Source organism: Schistocerca gregaria, chromosome 6 (genome assembly GCF_023897955.1).
Source record: "Schistocerca gregaria isolate iqSchGreg1 chromosome 6, iqSchGreg1.2, whole genome shotgun sequence".
Classification (NCBI taxonomy): domain Eukaryota; kingdom Metazoa; phylum Arthropoda; class Insecta; order Orthoptera; family Acrididae; genus Schistocerca; species Schistocerca gregaria.
In genome coordinates this window covers 573,303,806-573,319,690 of record NC_064925.1, presented here as the reverse complement: position 1 = coordinate 573,319,690, position 15,885 = coordinate 573,303,806, and positions in this window count along the sequence as shown.

Sequence of the window (15,885 nt, the reverse complement as noted above, 5' to 3'; positions counted from 1 at the left end):
ATGACACGTATATTTTACTATGTCACACTAGTTACTCTTAGGTTATAAGACAAAACATTAGCAAACTCCCGCAACAAACTCAACAAATGCGCCTGCTCCGATTGAAGGTGAGCCAAGTCAAATTGCGTCTCGCAGCTTACAGGACTAGTCACCCTTGGACGACGACAAAAACAGAGGGCTATCTTCACGACTGGTGAGAATTCAATCAAGAAAGCACGACTAGCAAAATCAAGGACCATTCCGGTTCTTTGGATACAATCGCAGCCGAGCAACAAATTAACTGCTAGCTCCTTTACGACCAGGGAAGTAACCAAACTTCCACAACTAGAAGTAACTCTTGACTCATAGGCTACACGACATCTCTGAGGACGGGGGCACGCGTGAGATAATTTACACAAATGGCCGAACTCTAACAACCAGTTATCGTTAACAACCGAGACAGAACTACCGGTGTCCAATAATGCGCACAGAGGGTTCTGTCCTGCACGGGCACAAACACAAGGGAAGCACGATCTTGTTACAGCGTGGATACGTGCACAACAGGGGCTTGATCTTCTCTGACGTTTACGATCCTCCCCCGTCCACATCGCCAGCTGTTAGACCTCTGGGCCCTCACAATCGGACACTCGTATACAAGATGGTCGCTCGCGCCTTAACGGAAACACATACGAGCGTGTGAAAAAAATTTGAGAGGTGGTTTGACACCCCTACAAACTTAAATCACCAGTGCTGAATCCATACCTACCCTACGCTGCTCGCCAGCAAAGGTGAGTGCTTCAATAGAACCTACTATTTCTTGCAACTCATCAAACCTGAATGAACGACAAGCAAACACCAAACGTGATCGATTCTCGGGGAGAATGCCATCTAAGATGAAAATGCTGTCGGACTTTGTAACGGACATACCAAAGGCTAACTCACTCCACAAGTAGCTCAACATCTCTGAGGATACCTGTACTTGCCAATAACACTTCTGCCCAAGCTCATTGAGCATACGAGCTGACAACTTTGTGCCTATGAAAAGAGCTCTGAGCTGCCTACAGAATCCTGACTTTTCAACGTTTCAAAAACCGAGGTATCTAATGTCCCTTTAGCTAAAGCATAAATCAATGATAGTATCACATGTTGCAGTATGCGTAAGGCATCAGCTTGAGATTCAAAACACGCAACAGACAATATTGAAATGCCGGTCAGGGAGCAAATAATCGGATTGGGTAACTTAGCAGAGTGATCACAGGACAAACTTTCTTCGGGCCTCTGAACTCTTTTCGTCGGATTACAGCATAAAATTTCCTGCCCTGAACTTAAACCCTCACCTTCGAGGCTCAGGTACACCGCCCTAGCCAGCACGTCCCTTGCCTGATCCCCCAACTGCTTAACCACCAAGGATAAACCAAGGACTCTCAGTTTATCGTGATCGTTAAGCTCAACAGGGCTCAAATCCCACAACTGATTTCCTAAATGCGCCAAATGGATTTGAATCCAGCCAGCCTGCCTAGTTATGGATTGGCTGTCCTCCAGAAAAGAAAGATTTGACTGTACGTCACGTAATGCTGCTGAAATGTCATGAAGAGAGGCACCTACCTCCCCGATGATATTCGCCGAAAGACTAAGCTTCCTGCCCAGTATTGCGCACAGTCTGGTCGCCAATTCCGTGATGCTACCTTCGGTTGGAAGTCGACGAAATCTGAGTTCGTACTCCATGAATTCCCTTTTCAGATGCAAAATTCCGAGGCACCCCCTGGAATCCATGATAAGACATGGGCCCCTGAAAACAATTACAATCCGTGAGTGCAATACCTCGAAAGGGAGATATATATTACCACAAGAATCGCAAGTATCTAAAAATCACGTCAAAGGGTAGACAATTCTAATCCCCCTTCCCCTCCTCTGCCAAACACAATGTTCCCCGCTCTGCGTTTACCAACTGATAACTCAAAACTAGGATTGTGATAGATTTGAGTAAAACACATGGAAGGTAGACTGAAATATTTCGTCTTTTGCCGTTTCGTCCAGTACACATTATTACTTAACAATGGTAAATTATTTACAATTCGAAAGGAACCTTGTTAAAACAATAGCAACTCTCACAATCTAAACTTGAACAGTCTCAATTCACTAGATATAAATTGTAACAAGTATACCATTAAGAACAAAAGAAAAGGTCACAACAACTGGGCGTGGCAGCAAGCAGGTTCAATAAATAATTTTGTCAACTAAATGAATCACGGTGACGGCCATTAAACGAACTAACAATTTCGAAGCTTAGGTAACTGTTACACAATCAGATAACATTCGTCCAAATACAGAAAGGATCACGAGTCACGCCACTGACTGTAGCTATTGGTTGAGCGCTTAAAAATGTATAGGCCTTAATAAAAAGCTCCTCAAACAATAAAATACACAGACCCTCAAAAATGTGAAACTGGGAAGGTACACCACAACCAAACATTGAAAATGATGAAACTTCCTGTCAGATTAAAACTGTGTGCCCGACCGAGACTCGAACTCTGGACCTTTGCTTTTCGCAGGCAAGCGCTCTACCATCTTAGCTACCGAAGCACGACTCACGCTTGGTACCCACAGCTTTGCTTTTGCCAGTACCTCGTCTCCTACCTTACAAACTTTACAGACGCTCTCCTGCGAACCTTGCAGAACTAGCTCTCCTGAAAGAAAGGATATTGCGGAGACATGGCTTAGCCACAGCCTGGGGGATATTTCCAGAATGAGATTTTTACTCTGCAGTGGAGTGTGCGCTGATAGGCAAAGGTTCCGAGTTCGAGTCTCGGTCGGGCACACAGTTTTAATCTGCCAGGAAGTTTCATATCAGCGCACACTCCGGTGCAGAGTGAAAATCTCATTATTGAAAATGATTTTTAAATAAAACTTCAGTTGGCCAAAATACAAGATAAGTTGGGAGTACTTCCAAGTGAAATGTAACTCCCAGCAGGTACTGGCCAGTACAAGCGCTGCGATGACCTTTAGTAAATATACAGTTACCGAAAATTTAAGGTAACCTGGGAACTATAGCAGACGGCTATCACACTCAACAAGGAACGAGCAGCCAAGTTTCACCGTGAGTGGAGTTAGCTAATGACTGTGGATCAAGGCAAGGCAAGACAGTTTATATTCGTAAGTAACAGGTCTTAATGTGCTGTGAAGTAGTAATAAGAGTGCAAGGTAGAAACGCCTAGTTAAAGCGGTATAATGAGGAAGAACCTGAGGCTTGGCAGACACGCCTTAAACCTCCCGAGTTAATTAAATTCACCAAATACGGCAGAGTACTAGTTCCAATTAATCGGTGACACTCCTCCGTCGCACGTATCAAACGACCAGCTTTGCTTAACTGGAGCCAACACGACACAGCTGGTAGAGGCACCGACCAACCCAGACGCCGTGCGATGACGGAAGTGCTGCCATAGCAACAGGCAAACACGCCTCTGCTCCGGGCCGAGGGAAAACGAACGCGTTGTCTGTCCCCAAAGGTAATATGCCAACACACATAAAAAGGAACAGCAATCTGCGCCATTAAGGGTACACACGAGAATGCCTAAGGAGTAGAAAATCTCAAGTAGTCGCACAAGCGATTACCGATGCAAGTTACAAATGTAACGCTTCTAAAAATTATTGTTATCCAGAATCGAAAATACCAGCTCCTACTGATGCAATAACTGAAGCACGCTCATCTGCGAAGGTTGCTTGCTCCCCAAACAGATTATGTTACAATTGAATTCCCTTCATGGGACATATAACAGGGATACTCTTAAACTTGCATTACATATAGCCTGGAACACAAATTGCGGTCAGCGACACTGATAATCACGCAGTCAGTCATTCGTAGGTGCTGTAGTATAAAAGGTCCAAATCCGTATAACACAGACATAGCCTTAAATATCAAGTACTTAAAGTAAGAAAACAACACTTAAATCCAAACAAAGGAAAGGTGTTTTTGCTTCCAACCTGTACAGGTGGTCGTTGAGGTGCCGTAAAATTTAAGCTTGCACAGTAGGCTGGGAGATTTCCGATCAGGTTGCACGCAACGTCCTTACATCTTCCCGTAGCTCGCCGTTAATCCTTAAGGGAGCCTACAACGCTTGCTCCTAAGCAATTTAGTCTCTCGCGGCTTCTCGAAACCCACGCCACAGAACCTGAGTCCCTCAAAAGCAATAACTTGGCAGTCAAGTAACCTCCAGCCAGGTAACACTCCAGGCCCCGCCGAACGAGCAACACACACATCTTGACCAAAGACCTCAGCCCGCGCTGCGCAGGGTAGCCGTGCGAGTCACGTGGCCTCCCCCCCCCCCCCCCCCCCACACGAAGGTTCGAGTCATCCCTCGGGCATGGGTGTGTGTGTGTTGTCCTTAGTGTAAGTTAGTTTAAGTAGTGTGTAAGCCTAGGGACCGATGACCTTAGCAATTTGGTCCCATAGGAACTTACCACAAATTCCAAATTCCTCAACTCGCGACGAAAGATCAAATCCATGTCGGCAACCTAAGTAGTTCGTGGCGCCAGTGGAGTGCCATGCCACCGAGATTAAAACAGCTTTTCTTCTCTTTGGGGGTAACTGCACCATAAAGTCGACTACACTTGTAGGTACAGACAATCTGGTCTGCCTCCACATGTTCATGCTTCAGTACCGGACCTGATGTCCACGGGAAAGCAAAATTAATAGCTTGTTATGTAATTCGAAGATGGACGTGGCGGGAGGGGGTGGGGGCAGGGGGGTGGGATGAAAGGGAAGGAAAGAGAACGAACTATTCATGTCAGTTACCTAAGGACTTTATGCAGAATCAGCGGCGACGAGTGAAAAGGCGCGCCATATTGGGATTCGAATCAGTGATCTACTACTTCTCAGGCAGTTGTGTTAACCACTGCGCCACCTCGACACGCCTGTCGCTCAACCCCTACTCCCACCTAGTGCCACCTATCCGTAACTCCTGTCCACCCCCTCCATGCTCGCTACTTTGAGACTCCCACAGCAGGTCTGACGTAACTGTGCGCCCACGCTGAACTTGATGGATTCTTTGGCTACCAAGGCCAATCAGTCATGTGAATACGTGTCGTTTGAAAGAACAGGCGCTACACATGCATATATTAGATTCGCCTCGATGGGCAATGAATCCTCCATCTTCACTGCGGATGCACAATTACGTCCGACCTGCGAGAGTTTCGAAGTAGCTTGCATGGAGGACATGGGCAAGGGCTGTGTATTGGTGGCGCCAGGTGGGAATGTGCATCGGCTAAGAGGCGCGCAGCAATTACGAGGAATCTAAGTCTGAGTGGTGCAGCGGTTAGCGCAACTGGCTAGTGAGCAAAAGGTCCCGGTTTCGAATACGTTTCCTTTCCTTTCTTCCCCCTCCACCTTCAGTTTACACAATATGTATCACAGGTGCTGATTCATATAATTAATGGCTTGCTTGCGTCACATGTACTTCGAGGTACTAAACGACTTAAAAACGTACAACTCATTATAGCTACTAATATTGGCCTACAAATGAAGTAAATACTAATGTAATGTAACTAATGAGGAGGAACTGAATAGAATTGAGGAGAAGAGGAGTTCGTGGCACAGCATGACTAAAAAAAGAGACCGGTTGGTAGAACACATTCTGATGCATCAAGGGGTCACCAATTTAGTTTAAGAGGGAATTGTGGAGGGTAAAAACTGTAGAGGTAGACCAAGAGATGAATACACTAAGTAGATTCAGAAGGATGTAGGTTGCAGTAATTACTCGGAGATGAAGATACTTTGCACAGGGTAGAGTAGCATGGGGAACTGCATAAAACCAGTCTCTAGACTGAAGACTACAACAACAACAACAACAACAATGTTGTTCGATGGACTGTCCTCATCCGTCAATAGCACCATCTATACTTATATCCTGTAATACCCTGTAATTCTGTAAACTTTCTGACAACATCTTTCCTTAACGCTCTGTAAAAATTGCAAAAACTAACTTCAACCAGAATGGGCCTAGTACCTACACGCTTAAGCCCGAGGTCAAAGGCTATCACATCTAATTCCGAATACTTTTTGAGTCATAAATGATAATGATAGCAAAACCGATTCATTACTTTCTTGCCCAACGTTCAAAAAATTCAAGTGTATGAAATCTTATGGGACTGCTAAAGTCATCAGTCCCTAAGCTTACACACTACTTAACCTCAATTATCCTAAGGACAAACACACACACACCTATGCCCAAGGGAGGACTCGAACCTCCGCCGGGACCAGCAGCAGAGTCCATCACTGCAGCGCCTTAGAAAGCTCGGCTAATACCCAACGTTCTGGTGAAATGATAAATCTCCGCTCGACTGCCATTTAATCACATCGAGTCTATTTTTATGCCCAAGGAAAGAAGAGACCCAACTGTTAACGTGTATGTCGTTTTAATTCGATATATAGTTCCGATGATAGTTATCAAATCCTCCTGGACAAAAATTGTAGGACATTGAAAATTTGTTGCGACCAGAAGCGATACAATGTACTGTGGATCTTGGGGAACTAATGTTAATATTCAAGGATGATGGCGTGGTATTCTCAGGCAAATATTTTACAACGTATTCTACTGCTGTGCTCCATGAATAACAAGTGAGCGTTCATCACGTACCTGACAAGCATTCGTTTGCGCTTTGCTATCTACACGTGGCGGCCGTGACGTAGCTAGCGAAGCGTACTCGTGTGGGCGTTATTGGAGAGCAGCGATGTGTGGCAGGCAAATACCGCCCACATGCCAGTATGCTCCGCTGTTCGCTGTGCCGCTGCCGTAAAGCACTAAAAGCTGAAGAGGTCCGCACCTCGTGTAACGAGAGCCAGTGGTTCGCTACGTGCGTCAAGCCCTGTGGCTCGGTTGTGTGAAAGCTTTCACACTGCAGTGAACTACAAACGTAACAAGGTCGTCAATTTTAAGTGGGGCGGCGCTGGTCTCTTTCAATACAGTCAGCAATAAATACATTCCTTCTGTGGATGTTTTCGCCGTCACTCGGTGATACATTTCTACCTTATTCTTCCACTGTTCGCTCCTACAGTAGCTGTGGAGTGCTTTAGCAACTAATATGTACTTGTGAAATTACGTAGTCATCCAATTCCCGCTGCGCGCATATCTCCGTTGTGTCAGCAGCTTCTCAGAACTGGTCTTCCTCCCATCCTCCACGAGTTCATTCCCTTACTTTGAAGTGTTTGTACTGTGGATCGTCCGAGGTACAGTGCGAACAAAGTTAGTAGGCCCGTATGTGCTCAGACGGAGACAAGGCAGGTGGCAGCGACAGTGCAGCGGGCTCTACTGCGAATGGCCATCGCGCTTTAGGTGAGATGTGAGTTCGACAGCTGTGGCCTGTGTAAAAGTTGTAAGAAGAAAATCACAAAAACAACGAGATTCAAAACATAATGCTACATACTACGTCATTTGCTATTTTACTGTCAATGTAATATTTGGAAATCATGTGTCAGTGCCTGGTGTAACTTGATATAATATTACTTAAAAATAAAATCTTCTTGTTCTGCTTTCTTGTATTATCGGAGCAGCGAAGTTTTCAGAAATATTTTAGTAATGTTTTCTTACAGCGCTCACGACGAAAATATGTACATGGAATATCAGCAATAGGTTTTCTAGCTTGTGGGTGGAGTCCTCATGCAACAACAAAAATATAATTTGTTCTTTGTTTTTAATGAAAATGTTGTGTAATTTTAGTTTGGATTGATGGGTGAATAAGAATCATGCTATAGATACACTCCAAGAAAAATCTTGTACAAGTTTAATCCCAGGATGGCTTGCCTCGAAGGCGAATCAAACGAGGAGTGCAGTACCGTCCATCTACCGCTGTGTTGTGAAGGTGCGGTGGATAGCAACTAAAGAGGTCCTGATATGACATGAAATGGCACTCCACACCTTCATTCCCAGTTGCCAGTTGTCGGGCCTTATGGACGGCTAAAGTCAGGTTGGTAACATCCTCCCGCCCCCTCCCCTCTGTCTTGGGTATCTCCATACACGTCATCGCTGGTCATCGAGACTCACTTCGAGGCGGGACGCATCCCTGAAGATACCTCCAGGCCGAAGACGTGTCTTGAGAGATCCCAGACAGCCAATCTGTCTTTCGACCACCGTAAGTCCCAACAGCCAGAAATGATGTTCTGGCGAGCCATTTCTTTTCATAGCAGGACCCTTACAGCGCAGCGGTGAAAGTGCTGTATTCTACGCCCCAGTTTATTAACTTTATGGGAAGACACTCTGGGCGTACCTTTCAGCAAGGTAATGCTCGCCCGAGCGCGGAGACAGTTTTTACCGCCTGTCTCCGTGCTTGCCAGTACCTACCTTGTCGAGCAATGTCGCCGACTGAGAACGTTTGGAGAGTTACGGGCAGGCCCCTCCAGCCAAATCGGGATGCTGATGATCTAATGCGGCAGTTGGTCAGAATTTAAAGTGTCCCTCAGGAGGAAATCCAGTAACTAAACCAGTGCCAAGCCGAAGAACTGTAGAGTAAGGGGCACATCTCGATCAGTACGTTATTGGCCTGCAGAATTTGTGAAGCTCTTTCTCTTCCAAAATCATCCACGTATCCTGAAATTCTAATCATCTATTTGCCTGTACGTGTACATAACAAATACTGACTTTCGTCCCATTCGGATAATTTCTTTGTGGAGCGTCTTTCTGGGGTGGAGTCCACCCACCTTAGTAAGAGAAAAAGTCAACATAAACACGTGATCATAAATAACTGTATTTTTATGTTACTAACGAAAGTAGAACTTGTATTAATTTAATTGGGTGATAATAGAACTACAAATAGAAAGGTACAGAGTTAAATAGTTCGTCAGTGTTACTTTTTTCCACTTACTGCTTTTTTCACTTGTGCATCTGTGTCTATTGTGAGTAAAACTTCCAATTATGTGACCCTTTTTCAGAATCCATTTGTCTACTGGATGAGGGATGAAAAATTATTTAAATGCTTCTATGTGCGCTGCAGCTTGTCTAATCTCTTCTTGGTGGTCCTTAGGAGAATAATACGTCGGTGTGTGTGTGTGTGTGTGTGTGTGTGTGTGTGTGTGTGTGTGTGTGTGTGTGGAAGAAGACTTACGTGGAATAGTCGTCATCTATTTGCAAGCATCTACCAATTAAGGTTTCCAGCGTGTCTGTAATGATATTCTATAACTGAAACAAACAAGTGATCACCCGAGTTGCCCCTCTTTTTTTTACGTTAGATATCTTCTGTTGTCTTTCAGGTCACTAACAAACAACATGAACAGCAAGGGTGCCAGCACAGTATCATGTGGTGCCGTTTGACGTTATTAGAAAATCTATCGAGGACTCCCCATCAAACGCAACATTGTGCATCGTTCCCACCAGTAAATCCTCATTTGAGTCTCAAATTTATTTTGATACTCCATATGATCATAATTCCTCTGTTAAACGTGTCATTGGCTATAGGCCAAATGCATTTCGGAAGTCAAAAAGATACTGCATCTACTAACTACCTTGACCCATATATTTCATGATGTCATAGGAGAAAAGTGCGATTTTAATTCTGCTTGAAAGATATTTTCTGAATTCATGATGGTATAGAGGAGATGATTCTGTTCTAAATTTCTTGTAACTGCCTGTACAACAGGATACGTGATAATTTCCTACAACACATGGGTAGCAATGGTACTGACGGTAGTTTGGTGAAACATTTCTGCTGGCTTTCTTGTTGATGGCTGCGTCCAGTGCATTCTTCAGAATACTGGGTATCGGCTTTTCGTAAAGGAATACTCGAAATATTACGGCTATAAAAGGGACTAACGCAACTGCAAAGTAAATGTAGGCATTGATAGCGATGGCAATGGTCCGTGAAAGTTTGTTCAGTATTAGTAATGTCAGCTGCTTCTCAACACTGCTGACTTAAGCTGCAGCAGTACTTCCAGATTTTCCTCCGTAAACTGCCATCCGAAACTTTATGGTATACTGTAATTTTTTGCTGATGGAGCATCTGACTACGACTGAGCGAAATACAATTTTCGTGCTATACGTGTTTCACCTTCATTCTCTGCAAGACATCTTCAGTGGTCTGCAACATGTACGTATTTTTACTATTTGGTTTACATATTGGGACAATATATATATACAGATTATAAACCCAGTCACAAATTAAAAACACTGATGCAAAACAAACACCATATCCTAAATGAAAGATAACATACAAGCTGCGCACTCACGAACACATTCAACACATACAATGAAGACATCACACAGAACACAAGCAGAATGTGCAGTATGACTTACACACATAAATGAACACACAGAGAGGCAAACATACTAAGGGCACAGAGCTGCCAAATACAATAAAAAATTGTACAAACCCTCCAATCAAAGTTAATCCAACCAACAACCAAAAGGTATATCAGGAATATACAAACTCGAGTGTCAAAGTTGTGATGCAGTATACAAAGACATGGCATGCAGGAATTTTAAAACACGATGCGAAGGACACATCAGGTATTAGAAGTACGAAACAAACCAATCCACATTTGTAGAACACTTAAAACACCATAACAACCATTCTACAAACATGGAACAAGATATGAAAATAAAGAAAATAAACAACCATGACAAATACCTAATACGTGGAAACGTGTGATATACGAGCAAATACTTATCAGTACAGACTGCCTACTGCACTTAATAAAAGAAATGTTAAGACAAAAATATCCCTCTTGCACTTGCAGCCACATTAGAACAAATTATCTTCCTCTCTCCCCCTCTCTCTTTCTCTCTCTCTCTCTCTCTCTCTCTCTCTCTCTCTCTCTCTCTCTCTCTCCCTCCATCTCTCCCTCACGCTCCCGCTCCCACCTCATGGTCACACACATCCACACGTACCCACATCCACTCCCCCCCCCCTCCCCCATACACACATACACACACACACAACCAGAACATGTTGTTGTTGTTGTCTTCAGTCCTGAGACTGGTTTGATGCAGCTCTCCATGCTACTCTATCCTGTGCAAGCTGCTTCATCTCCCAGTACCTACTGCAACCTACATCCTTCTGAATTTGCTTAGTGTACTCATCTCTCGGTCTCCCTCTACGATTTTTACCCTCCACGCTGCCCTCCAATGCTAAATTTGTGATCCCTTGATGCCTCAAAACATGTCCTACCAACCGATCCCTTCTTCTAGTCAAGTTGTGCCACAAACTTCTCTTCTCCCCAATCCTATTCAATACCTCCTCATTAGTTACGTGATCTATCCACCTTATCTTCAGTATTCTTCTGTAGCACCACATTTCGAAAGCTTCTATTCTCTTCTTGTCCAAACTAGTTATCGTCCATGTTTCACTTCCATACATGGCTACACTCCAAACAAATATTTTCAGAAATGACTTCCTGACACTTAAATCTATATTCGATGTTAACAAATTTCTATTCTTCAGAAACGCTTTCCTCGCCATTGCCAGTCTACATTTTATATCCTCTCTACTTCGACCATCATCAGTTATTTTACTTCCTAAATAGCAAAACTCCTTTACTACTTTAAGTGTCTCATTTCCTAATCTAATTCACTCAGCATCACCCGACTTAATTCGACTACATTCCATTATCCTCGTTTTGCTTTTGTTAATGTTCATCTTATATCCTCCTTTCAAGACAATGTCCATTCCGTTCAACTGCTCTTCCAAGTCCTTTGCCGTCTCTGACAGAATTACAATGTCAACGGCGAACCTCAAAGTTTTTACTTCGTCTCCATGAATTTTAATACCTACTCCAAATTTTTCTTTTGTTTCCTTTACTGCTTGCTCAATATACAGATTGAATAACATCGGGGAGAGGCTACAACCCTGTCTCACTCCTTTCCCAACCACTGCTTCCCTTTCATGCCCCTCGACTCTTATTACTGCCATCTGGTTTCTGTACAAATTATAAATAGCCTTTCGCTCCCTGTATTTTACCCCTGCCACCTTTAGAATTTGAAAAAGAGTATTCCAGTCAACATTGTCAAAAGCTTTCTCTAAGTCTACAAATGCTAGAAACGTAGGTTTGCCTTTTCTTAATCTTTCTTCTAAGATAAGTCGTAAGGTCAGTATTGCCTCACGTGTTCCAACATTTCGACGGAATCCAAACTGATCCTCCCCGAGGTCTGCATCTACCAGTTTTTCCATTCGTCTGTAAAGAATTCGCGTTAGTATTTTGCAGCCGTGGCTTATTAAACTGATAGTTCGGTAATTTTCACATCTGTCAGCACCTGCTTTCTTTGGGATTGGAATTATTATATTCTTCTTGAAGTCTGAGGGTATTTCGCATGTCTCATACATCTTGCTCACCAGCTGGTAGAGTTTTGTCATGACTGGCTCTCCCAAGGCCGTCAGTAGTTCTAATGGAATGTTGTCTACTCCGGGGGCCTTGTTTCGACTCAGGTCTTTCAGTGCTCTGTCAAACTCTTCACGCAGTATCGTATCTCCCATTTCGTCTTCATCTACATCCTCTTCTATTTCCATAATATTGTCCTCAAGTACATCGCCCTTGTATAAGCCTTCTATATACTCCTTCCACCTTTCTGCCTTCCCTTCTTTGCTTAGAACTGGGCTGCCATCTGAGCTCTTGATAATCATACACGTGGTTCTCTTCTCTCCAAAGGTCTCTTTAATTTTCCTGTAGGCAGTATCTATCTTACCCCTAGTGAGATAAGCTTCTACATCCTTACATTTGTCCTCTAGCCATCCCTGTTTAGCCATTTTGCACTTCCTGTCGATCTCATTTTTGCGACGTTTGTATTCATTTTTGCCTGCTTCATTTACTGCATTTTTATATTTTCTCCTTTCATCAATTAAACTCAATATTTCTTCTGTTACCCAAGGATTTCTAGCAGCCCTCGTCTTTTTACCTACTTTATCCTCTGCTGCCTTCACTACTACATCCCTCAGAGCTACCCATTCTTCTTCTACTGTATTTCTTTCCCCTATTCCTGTCAATTGTCCCCTTATGCTCTCTCTGAAACTCTGTACAACCTCTGGTTCTTTCAGTTTATCCAGGTCCCATCTCCTTAATTTCTCACATTTTTGCAGTTTCTTCAGTTTTAATCTACAGGTCATAACCAATAGATTGTGGTCAGAGTCCACATCTGCCCCTGGAAATGTCTTACAACTTAAAACCTGGTTCCTAAATCTCTGTCTTACCATTATATAATCTATCTGATACCTCTTAGTATCTCCAGGATTCTTCCACGTATACAACCTTCTTTCATGATTCTTAAACCAAGTGTTAGCTATGATTAAGTTGTGCTCTGTGCAAAATTCTACTAGGCGGCTTCCTCTTTCATTTCTTAGCCCCAATCCATATCCACCTACTATGTTTCCTTCTCTCCCTTTTCCTACACTCGAATTCCAGTCACCCATTACTATTAAATTTTCGTCTCCCTTCACTATCTGAATAATTTCTTTTATTTCATCGTACATTTCTTCAATTTCTTCATCATCTGCAGAGCTAGTTGGCATATAAACTTGTACTACTGTAGTAGGTGTGGGCTTCGTATCTATCTTGGCCACAATAATGCGTTCACTATGCTGTTTGTAGTAGCTTACCCGCATTCCTATTTTCCTATTCATTATTAAACCTACTCCTGCATTACCCCTATTTGATTGTGTGTTTATAACCCTGTAGTCACCTGACCAGAAGTCTTGTTCCTCCTGCCACCGAACCTCACTAATTCCCACTATATCTAACTTTAACCTATCCATTTCCCTTTTTAAATTTTCTAACCTACCTGCCCGATTAAGGGATCTGACATTCCACGCTCCGATCCGTAGAATGCCAGTTTTCTTTCTCCTGATAACGACATCCTCCTGAGTATATATATATATATATATATATATATATATATATATATATATATATATAAGTTAACGCTCGAAAGTTCACAATAACATTCGTTATTTAGCAGTAACATCGAGCAGTTGGCACATGGCACATCAAAACAAGTGTCCAGTTCCTAGTTATGTTAATTGTGAAAAACAAAAGCCCAAATTGCAATTACAAGAAGAACAGCAAAGCCAAATACGGAACTAAAACACAACATACGGAACCTGTAAGTGGAATTTAAAATATTACAACCACATAGAAGAACCGGTCACCAGGTTTATAACATATATAAATTATATATACATTGTCCCAAAATGCACACCGAGTAGTAAAAATATGTACATATTCCAGGCCACTGACGACGCCTTGCAGAGAATAAGGGCGAAACGCGTAAGGAACGAAAATTTTGTTTCATCAATTGTACTTATGGGGCAAAAAGTAAAATTTTAAAATATACCGTAATATTACACGCAACTGAGGAAGGCAGGACTATAAAAGCTGAAGATGTTATCAACTGAAAACCTATTTCCTAATTATTTTGTAAGTTATACAACGAAAATCGTAAGCACTATATAGCAATGAAACATGTAGGGCCGTTTGTGTGCTTCCAACAAATATTTGTCTCTTCCAACCATTTATCATCTCCATAATGCACTGCCGGTCGGGGTGTTCGAGCGGTTCTAGGCGCTACAGTCTGTAACCGCGCGATCGCTACGGTCGCAGGTTCGAATCCTGCCTCGGGTATGGATGTGTGTGATGTCCTTAGGTTAGTTAGCTTTAAGTAGTTCTAAGTTCTAGGGGACTGATGACCTCAGAAGTTAAGTCCCATAGTGCTCAGTGCCATTTGAGCCATTCCATAATGCACTGAATTTGCATTAGTTCAGTCTGGATTTCTACCTATACAATGCCTACCGCTAAGTTATTCCCTTCAGATTCATTCACATCGTCATGTTTTTCAAGATCACAACGCTATTTTGGGTTGTTTTCGTTTCAAAAAAAGCTGGATGGTGAAATGTGTGACCTGCGTTCTAACGCATATTCATACAGAGCCAGTGAATTGTCATGCTGTGTTTCATAGATGAAACACCTGAGTGAGTGATTGCCTGCCTATGAAAAGACGCAATAGATTAAATCACAGTCAGAAAAAATAGTTAGTTGAAGAATTGCTACCTCGTACTTAGGTTAAAGTATACCGGTTGGGCAGTTCCTGCCACACACAAAAAATCTTGGATAATGTTCTTTATGGATCCACCTAACCGTTATCCTAGCCTCCAGGCGGATCGTCCTCAGCACCATATCGAATGTGGTATATGCTGCATCCAGCTGGAATAGAATAATATTCCCTGATGCCCTGCATGCTGGATCACCCAGCGTAACATCGCCAGACGTGGTGCTAGCGGGGCCACGATGCGGATGCAGCTTCAAAGGCATCACGGGACGCTGCAGTTGCTTTCACCCCCACACCCACCCCCTCTCCTCCTCACCCCCTCCCTCTGCCACCAACGACGCCTCCGACGTCATTGGATGGAATGTCGAGCCCTTCCACCTCCATACTCACAAGAATAAAAAAGCCTTTAAAATGGCTGGTTTGTTGCGAAATAATGGTCAGAAGATGTTTCGATCTCTGCAGTCTTGTAAAATTACACACGTGTATAAATGGAGCCCATATACTAAACCACCGTATGACAACAAAACCTTTAAGAAGTAATACATGCCCTTTGATACAAAGCGAGCATACGCATTTCGCAAGGTTGTCAAGTAACGTCAAAAGCTACATAAATAAGATTTCACCTAAAGATCGGTGCTACTAATAGCCGAGTGAAGTGCCTGGCGGCCGTTCCCGCATAAGGAAACTAGCTGACGCTAGGTGTTATGCGTTCCGTGGCTCTGCCGTGATGGGACATACGTCATTGCAAATAGCAGTGATATTATTAATTACAAACTCTGTACAATTTTTTAAGAACAGTAAATATTTTTCTTATAGGAGTTAGGGCCTACTTTAATTAATGACACCATGAAGACAGGTACAGTTTTGAAGTGACGTCCATTTTCATTAAGCA